General features: G+C 38.9%; 1 pseudogene; it reads right to left on the bottom strand.

Annotated features, from left to right (window-relative positions):
- Positions 1-559: 559 nt before the first annotated feature.
- Positions 560-8,091, bottom strand: LOC115972834 (annotated as a pseudogene).
- Between the last annotated feature and the right edge of the window lie 1,608 nt (positions 8,092-9,699).

The following is a 9,699-nucleotide window of genomic DNA, read 5'->3' as shown; positions in this document are numbered from 1 at the left end:
TTCAAAATACATAATTCACTTCCAAGTAGTTTCATAAAACATTTGAATGCCCAAGATATTCACAAGGTTCTCAAAGCCTTCAACTCATTTGTTGTTAAAAAGATTTTGTATTAGTTTCCCAAATAACATAGGTCAAGATAAAGCGTCTTTATATTTTTGCAAATAATACAATAATTCCATAAAACGCATTCTCACGAATTTAATCACAGATGCTAGTCTTTTCTATGCTAACAAATCATGCAATTCCCCATATGCAATAAGAATATGCACTTTCATATATAATCATATATAGTAGGGTTACAACACAACACTTTTTAGAAAAACATAGTTCCACCATTAATTTTCCAAAATGTGTTGACCCAAAACAATGTTTATACAATTTAGTTATTTTCCAAAAATCCCATTAAAAGCTACTTACCTAGCAACCTGCAAATGCCTAATTTTCTAAACTCCAAATGAAATTAGCTAGAACCTAAACAATACCAAGCAAACCTATCATAATAAGCATAAAGCTTGATGTATCTAGCTACCTATTAGAAATTGCTAACTAAGAAATTAATTAGGCAAGTCTAGCATTTAACCTCAAAAATAATGTATTCCATTTGAGCTTGAGCTTTTCCACCACATCACCCATTGTGGGCCGTTGGATGCCTTGATCTCGTGTGCAACTCTCTGAAATCTGTATGAACACTTTGAAACACAGTGGAGCTATCTTCCCCTTCAAATATGGATCAATGATTTCATTGATTGTCCCTCTCTCAATGCACTTCCGAGCCCAATGGGCTAGGTTCCATTCTTCTTCCTCTAGTTTTTGATTTAGTGCCTTTCAGGCACATAATACCTCCAACAACACCACACCAAATGAGTATACATCAGACTTGTCTGAAAGCTTTTGAAAACGTGCGTATTCCGGATCCAAACAGCCCCAAGTACCTTTAACCATGGTACTAACTGCAGAATTATTTTGATCCATTTTGGACAATCCGCAATCTGAAACCTTGGCAACGCATTTCTCGTCTAATAAAATGTTGGTGGTCTTCACGTCTTGGTGGATAATAGTATGCTTCACACCCCTGTGAAGGTAGTGTAATCCCTGTGCTGCTCCAATGCATATATCGAGCCACTTTTTCCATGGGAGTGGATCATTGTTGGTGCCGTAGAGGTGTTCACGGAGTGTCCCGTTGGTCATGTTTTCATAGACAAGGATCATCTCACCCTTCTCGTTGGAGTATCCGATAAGAGAGACGAGGTGAATGTATCGAAGTTGAGAGAGCATCTCAATCTCAGTTCGGAACTCATGGGCACCTTGTAGTGACTCAGGGTTCAAGTGCTTGATTGCCATAGTCATGGTTTCCTCACCATCAATTTGACCCTTATATAAATTACCAAAGCCGCCTACTCCTATAATTAGATCTTTACGGAAGTTGTTGGTTGCAATTTTGATCTCAGCAAGTGAAAAGTAATGGCACTGTTCTTTCCTCATTAAGGAAGCCATTTTTAGGGATGGCAATTTCTACCCGACCTGCGGGTACCCGGCCCAACCCTAATGAGCTGGGTTTTACCTGGCTCTATAAGGAATAGGGTCGGGTTTGGGTTTTTATTTTAAAAAAATCTGAACTGGGTTCGGGTTTTTGTAAAAACCTGGCCTGAATCCAGACCCGACCCGATTATATATAATTTATAATTACTAAAATACCCATATATAAATAAATATATATATATATATTTTGTTATAAACCCTAAAATTTCTATTCCTCATTGTCATTTCATTTCAGCTCACACAAGCCACAGCCCGCCTCTCTCATCTCTATTCTCTTCAGTCTCACTCACACAATCTCACTCTCTCACTCACAAATCACAATCTCACTCACTCTCAATCTCACCTTCGGCCAACTACCCAACCTCTCACCGCTGGTCCAACTTTCACCGCCGTCCCAAGCTCTGTCAGTATCACTACTCTCCCTCAAGCAACCTTGTCGACAAGCACCTTAAGAGATCAAGCACCTCTCCTCATGGACCTCACCTCACCGAACCCTCCTCACCCTCACAAGGCCACAACTCTCTCATCTTTCTCACCTCGTTGTGAACTCAAGCTTTTGCACTAAAAATCATTCATTTTGTTCAAAGAATCAAATTTGTATTTTCTAGTTTAAGTGTTATTTTTGTTGAATAGGTTCGGCTTGTTTGATTTGATTTTGTATATGTTAATTCTTGTTTTTACTTTTGATGTGGAAAAATTTTGTAATGAAAAAAATGGGTTTCCAATATGTTCAAATTTGGATTTTCTTGAGTGTTCCCTACTCTTTGGTTGCTGAGAAAATCAGTATTAGGTAAACATTTTTTTTTTTTTTAATTGGGCAATGGAATGGGCCCTGAAGTGGCATGGCCCAACGGGGTAGGTCTGGGCCCTGGAAAAAAGAAATCCGTTTAATAATCGGGCCAGGTCCGAGTCACAGGTCTTGGCCCATGGGTCAGGTCCGGGTATTAAAAAACCCGGCCCCAACCCGACCTGTTGACATTCCTAGTCATTTTCCCTGTTTGCTTTCTTTTGTATAAGTTGAGCCTGAACTAGCTGCAGCAACTTGATAGTGGATAATTAGAGGCATAGCGTTTGGTCTTCCTCTGTTTCCCAAAAACCACACACACTATAAGAAAGAAAAGAGCAAAGATATCCGTACCAATCCCAATGGCAATGAATATTCTTTTCGTTGTCTTGAACTTTGGTAGATGAAATGCCGAAAGTGAATTGGGTTTAGCAAGATTGCCATCATGATCGCTCAATTTGAAAACTTCGATTCCGATTAAAATGACATTGGAATTATATTTAGGGACTAGCGAAATAAAGGTCCCATGCATTGTCTATATCTCCTTCTTTTTGATCCGTACTATATAGTCCCAATAAACTGGTATGCTGGAAAGCATGGACGCGGCTGAGAGGGTGCCGCACCCGAGTCCGATGTGAGATGCGGCATCTGACGCAGTTGACCGCGCGTTGGTGCCGCGTCTAAGTTTTTTTTTTTTTTTTTTTTTCCCCCTCGGATTCACACCGACTAAGCTTGATTCATGCCGACGCGGCTAGATTCACGCCGAATCGACTTCAATTCGTGCCGAACTAGGCTGATTCTGCCAGAATCTGGCCGTATCGGCCATATCGGGTCATATTAGCCGGCGACCAATACGGCTGAAACAGGCCGAAATCGGCCTTGAAACTCACTGGAGAAGCCGAAATTCTGACCTCAGATGTGTTTCTTGCCTTCTTCTTTCTTTGTTTTGTGAATCAAGGTTTAAGAATATTTTAATAGTAAAAATATATAGAAAATATAAATAAAAATATTTTTAATAATTTTTTAATCGTCAAGTCCCGCCGCACCCACACCTTACTTTTTCAAAAATTGCCAAGTCCCACGCCCGCACCTAAGTCCCAAAACGCACCCGTGCTTCATAGCTGGTATGATAGTGCCACCAAGGCCGGTCCATAAACTTATATTAGAGTTTTCTTTAGCTAACTGATTCTCTATATAGATACTAGATTGGTTATTGCCAAAGTAATTTATTTCACAGAAATGAAGCCTTATCAGATATATAAATCTCGAATCAACGAATAAATTCCACGTTAAATTTTCCATCTTGTGAATAGGTATTACGCCTATAAGCATAGTTGTCTACCCATTGATCTTGCAGTCCCATAGACCTCATCAGGTGCTGTGTAATTTGGTATTTCTATGTATTTGGGTATGAATGATTCATTAAAATAAATCATGCCTTCAGATAAGAAATACTCTCATCTGGGTACCATCCTCTGAAGAAGCTCGTTTCCTCAATTGGTGCTATCGAGCTTCCACCAACATTTAATCGAAAAACCTTCTCGAGTGTGCTGGTGTAGTTTATGTAGAACTCAGTACGTCCGTCAACATTACGAGGCACTTTCTCATCAGGCGTACCTTTTGGACTGTAGTACAGGTCTTTAGGCATGGAGACAATCTAAATTCCATTAATGAAAGCATAAAAATTAATAGTAGTAGTTAAAAAGGGATGAAGGTTAAGTTCAATTTTTGATTCTCTTCAATGTTGACCCATAACTCTTTGACAAAGGATTTTAACTGAAAAGAATCAGCAAGAGCAGAAGCACTGAAGTTCCTAAGTAAGGTGAACGAACCTGCTTTGATAGTGAAAAAGTTCTTAGATGCCTCAAAACTTGAGTAAGTGTTCTATTGCTCTTCTATGCTCATAGTCTGCAAGTGGTCGTCCATTTCTAACATTGCTATGTAGCACTCGTGTGCTGCCACTTGGTCTCCCCATACCTCTCCTACTCTGTACTTAGTGGGGAACTTGATCATCAGGTGATAGGTCAAAGTTACGACTTTCCACAAATTGAGGGTAGGACGGCCTAGTATGGCGTTGTAAGCAGACGCACAGTTGACGACAAGGAATGTAACATCTTTGGTAATTTGTTGAGGGTAATCCCCAACCATCATGGGCAATGTAACTGCACCGAGGGGGTATACTCTTGTTCCTCCGAACCCGACAAGCAGTGCATTGGTCGATACGAGCCGTTCTCTCTCGATCCTCATCTGCTGGAATGCTCGGTAATAGAGGATATTAGCAGAGCTTCCATTATCAAATAGGACCCGATGAGTGTTGTAATCCCCTACTCGTATGCTAACAACGAGTGCATCATCGTGTGAGTGGTGGAGACGTTGAGCATCTTCCTCCGAGAACCCAATTTTGGGGTTGTCGACCCGCGCTATCTTTGGAACAAAACCCGTTAGCTAGACGCTCTGAACCATCCTTAGGTAAGTCTTACGTGCCTTTCTAGATGAACCGGGAGCTATGGTGCCCCCTACAATCATCCTTATGTCTCCTAGGGATGGCCTAGAACATTCGTTATCCCTTCTTACAACCTGCTTTTATGGTGGGTCTGCCCTTTCCTTACTGACGAACCGTTGCAATTTCCCTTGTCTGATTAGGGCTTCAATCTGCTGCTTCAAGTTATAGCACTCAGATGTGTCGTGACCGTGATCCCAATGAAAACGACAATACTTGTCTCAAGACCTCTTATTGGGGTTTCCTTTCAGCTTGCCAGGTCACGTCAAGGTCGTATCATTCTTGATCTACATCAACACTTGATCAATTAGGGCAGTCAGTAGGGTGAAATTAGTGAACCTTCTAGTGGGGGGTTTGGAACGCCTATCCTCCCGTTAGTCTCCAGTTCTAGCCATCTTCCGTCCCCTTTCCTGCCATTCATCTTCTTGCTTTTCCCTCTTCTTGGGTTTCTCCTCTAGGGCTAGTAGCGCGTCGTCCACGTTCATGTACTTAGTAGCTTGATAAAGCACATCTGACATGATCTTTGGGTCATTCTTATATAAGAAGAACAAAAACTTCCCCTTCCACAGACCGCTGGTAAATGCAACAACAAATATCTTGTCATTAGTTTCGTCTATTGAAAGAGCTTCTTTGTTGAAACATGTTATGTAGGACCTCAATGTCTCATCTTCTCTTTGCTTGATGCTTGTCAGGCACGCAATGGATTTCTTATACCTGTGCCCCCTATGAAGTGTGATGCAAATTGCGCACTTAGCTCTTTGAAGGTACCCATGGAGTTCGGCATCAATTTGCTAAACCTTATCCTAGCAGGACCTTTCAATATAGTTGGGAAGGCCCGGCATATAATCTCGTCCAGAAATCCTTGTAAGTGCATGAGGGTTTTGAACGATTCTAAGTGGTCCAAGGGATCCTTTAGCTTGTCATAGGCTTCTATCTGCGGCATGTAGAACTTCACAAGAAGGGGGCACAAAGTGACAAGCACTATAAATGGCAAGTCTGTCCAGTGGACCAGCTTGTCAAGGTCGTTTGACATACGCCCCTTGAGGGTGTTCATCATGAAGTCCATCATTTCCTTCATCATCTGCATCTCAGCAATCATATGCGACGGTGCCATATCTGCGACGGATGGACGGCTAGCATCTTGTCACTCTTGTTTGCTCGAGGCAATGTTGCCTTCTGATCCTTCTTGGTCCCTTCTTTCGGCGCTAATGCCCTCTTGCTCCTCTCCGTGACTGTTGGGCCTAGCATCCCTTTGGCATAGTTGTTCCTCCAAGTTGTGGTTTTTCTTAGTATGGTGTTCGACAGCCACAGCTAAGGTCTGTACCTGTCTTTCAAGGGCAGTAATGCATGGTTCATCTCCGTTATTGTTGTTGGTTGCTATCGAGCAAGTGAATACCATACAACTCTTTGTTTGGGAAGTGGTAGTATGGTTTTTACTACGAGAGTCGTTTTCCACAGACGGCGCCAATTGATGATGCCAAAAATCATCAGTGAGCCGCATAGTCCTCACATACCCTAGACAAATCCTATGAAACGGAAACAAAGAAAGACTTTACAGAGAATACCGGTGTGGTATTGGCCAAATACCCTTCGAAAGTTAAGTTAGAGAGAATTTCTACAATTCTAGAGTGCTAGAGCTGGGAAAATTATGCTTATCTTGATTTATGAAGGTTTTGAGGTTTTTATAGTAATGTAAGGCCGACCTTAATTTCTTGGTGGAGAGGGTATTTTCTTGTAAGGAAGATCTTCATCAATATTTGCAATTTATGGGATTATTTCCTTAGAGGGATGCCTATAATTATGGTGGGGTGTGGAGCACAAGATATTTCCATACCAAAATCCTTGGAGACAACCCATGCCACGTGGGTGCCATATAGATACCATTAGGGTGACACATGGCTTCACCAAACCGTCTCCTTTTTATCCGTTCACTTAAAAGTATCTGTCCATTTCCTTATCCTTCTGTCTAGGTCACAGATCCATCTACCAGCTTTGTTATACTAACTATACCGTCTCTTTTGGTTACCTCGTCTCAAAAGTCTGACCTCGTTAAGTCAATCCATCTGCCCTGAGATTTACCCCTATCAAATCCGTACTACGTAGTCCCGATAAACTAGTATGTGAGTGCCACCAAGGCCGGGCCATAAACTTATATTAGCGTTTTCTTCAGCTAACTGATTCTCTATGTTAGATACTGAATTGCTTGTTGCCAAAGGAATTTATTTCACAGAAATGGAACCTTATCAGATATATAAATCCCGAATCAACGAATAAATTCCACGTTAAATTTTCCATTCTGTGTATTTGGGTATGAATGATACATTGAAATAAATCATGCCTTCAGACAAGAAATACTCTCCATCTGGGTACCATCCTCTGAAGAAGCCCGTGTCCTCAATTGGTGCTATCATGTTAAGAAAAGGGATGAGAAGAAATTTATCAAGAATGGTTCAGGTTCAAGCAAGGTAAGACTCAGTAAGTGCAAGGAATTGAAAAAGGAACGAAATGACATGAAGTCAGTGAAGCTGGAGCACAAGAAAGGACTAAACGACAACAAAAGCTTTAAAGGAAGAAAGAAGGCTTGTAATGAAACGGTAGCGTTTTGGATTAAACAGTTAAGCAAACTGCTTGTAGTCTTGAGAAATTAAGTGAGGCATGTGAGTATCACGTGAGAATGATTGTATTCAGTTAGGATTAGGACACTTGTCATAAGCTTATTGGTTCCGTGTTTAGTGGATAATTGGTTAGTTTCCCGCCTTTTCTTTATAGAGTTAGTTACTCTGTTTTGGTCGTACATAAACGCAGAGCATGTACATTGTAGAGCAGTTTTTCATTTTCTCAATTTTCAGAGTAAAGAAAGTTTTCCCTCACTTTGTGTTCTTCTAGTTTTCTCTAAAATCATCTTCTAATCACAAGTTCCCACCAACATTTAATACGAGCAGTGGTGAAGGGGATGATGCCTTCTTTTGGGGATCGAGAGGTGTTAGATTTGCGATTAAGTTCTTCTTTGGGAAAAAACTTGGACTGAAAGTCTCCAGTCCAGTCGCGGCCATCCATACCCTTCGACTTGCCTGAAGTGGCACTGCCACAGTCCAGGGTAATATCATCAACAGGGACATAACGAGGAGGTGTGGAAGAAGCTACTAGTGTGATTTGATAAAGAAGGAATAATAAGCAGAACATGGAAACGATAGGTGTGAGCATCGAGAGATTCCTCATGGGAGCAAGAGATCATTCACTGCAACCAATTGAGGGTAAATAAATAAATGAGAGGAAGAAAAGCTCTTTTTGTTTCCAGCAATTAGTATAGAGGTAAATAAAATATTATTGAATTATTTGATCAAGCTACCCACTTTTTCTTTTTCAATTTTTCCATCCCAATTAATTAGCTCTATTTGATAGTTGTGAGTGCTCGAGAAGTTGATCGAGGGGTACAGTACACTAGTTTACAAATCCAATTCATAGCATGTGTTTTGTCCCATGCTCCGAGTGGAATACCTGGTGCTTGCTTTTTTACTTTTTAGAGTCAGTCATAAACATAAAGAGATTTATTTATTATTTGTTTATTTATTTTCGATCCTTTCCTATATTCTAATCAGACATGGTGTTCCCCACAGAATTGGAATCTTGTATAATATAGGTTGAATGCAGCCACAGAGCCACTATTTTCGATACTAGAACATAGTATATTTTAAAAAAGAGACCCACTAATTATTAAGGTAAAATTAATTTAAAACTTTGAAATTATAATTTTTTTAATAGAGTACCCACATATATAATAATCTAACAACTGTTTGAGGTAGTAGTTTATTATTGATTTTCATACAAGGTCTCTATTAATTGACAGCACATTATTTTTTATCTATTGGGTTATTCATAGGTCTCCCCTTAAATAATATAAAATCGAACAAAATTCTCCTCTTAACTCTTACAAATAAGCAAATATCCCCCTGCCATTGACTTTGCTATTAAGATCCAACTTAATATTTTGACTCATTTTTATATTTTATAGGAAAATGACTAAAATACCTTTGTGGGGGGATTACAAATGACTTAAATATATATATATATATATATATATATATTTTTATATATATATTTATAGGAAATGACTTAATAGTTAAGGGAGGAAAAATGCAAATGACCCAATAGTCATCATCACATAATAAAAGTTGGGTCCTAGAAGCCATAATTTTATCATGTAGATATCCAAAGTAATTGCCACATATACTACAACTTTTATCATTACTGTATTAATAGTAACTAAAAGACTTCAAAAATATATATACTTCTCAATTTCAATTTTATTAGCTTTAAAGTTGGAGTAATAGTTTCTATTAGTTAACAGTTTTGTAAATAAAAAATCATATGTAATTAAATAAATATCACAGTTTATTAAAATCTCAGCGATGAGATCAAACTTTATTTAAAATTATAAGAAAATTTGAAAATATTTATTCAACAAATCAGAAACAGGATTGACGGGGAAGCAAATGTCAAGGATGACGATAATGATGATATGGATGAAGTTGGTAACGGAAAAGCACTCGGTTGCTGGTTTGTGCGTGGTTTGTTTTCCTTTTGTTTTTCTTTCTATACATTTATAAAAAATAAATAAAAAATAAAAAAATTAATAAATTAAAAATAAAAAACTACACAAAAATATATAGTGTGGATGGTTGTTAATAAACCACATTTCTAAGAAAGATAATGTATTTTAAAAGGTGTGTATGAAAGTTCAAGAAAACAAATCTACGGCATTTTTGAAGGAGTGTTTCGATAAAGTTTTCTGAGTTAGCAAAATGTTTGCTTTGTTTGTATTGGATGTCTGATGAATAAAAAAAAACAATGAAGCTCGGTTTTGAATTCGTTATC

This window comes from Quercus lobata, unplaced genomic scaffold (genome assembly GCF_001633185.2).
Source record: "Quercus lobata isolate SW786 unplaced genomic scaffold, ValleyOak3.0 Primary Assembly Scq3eQI_53, whole genome shotgun sequence".
NCBI lineage: Eukaryota > Viridiplantae > Streptophyta > Magnoliopsida > Fagales > Fagaceae > Quercus > Quercus lobata.
This window is presented reverse-complemented; position numbering and strand designations above follow the sequence as displayed.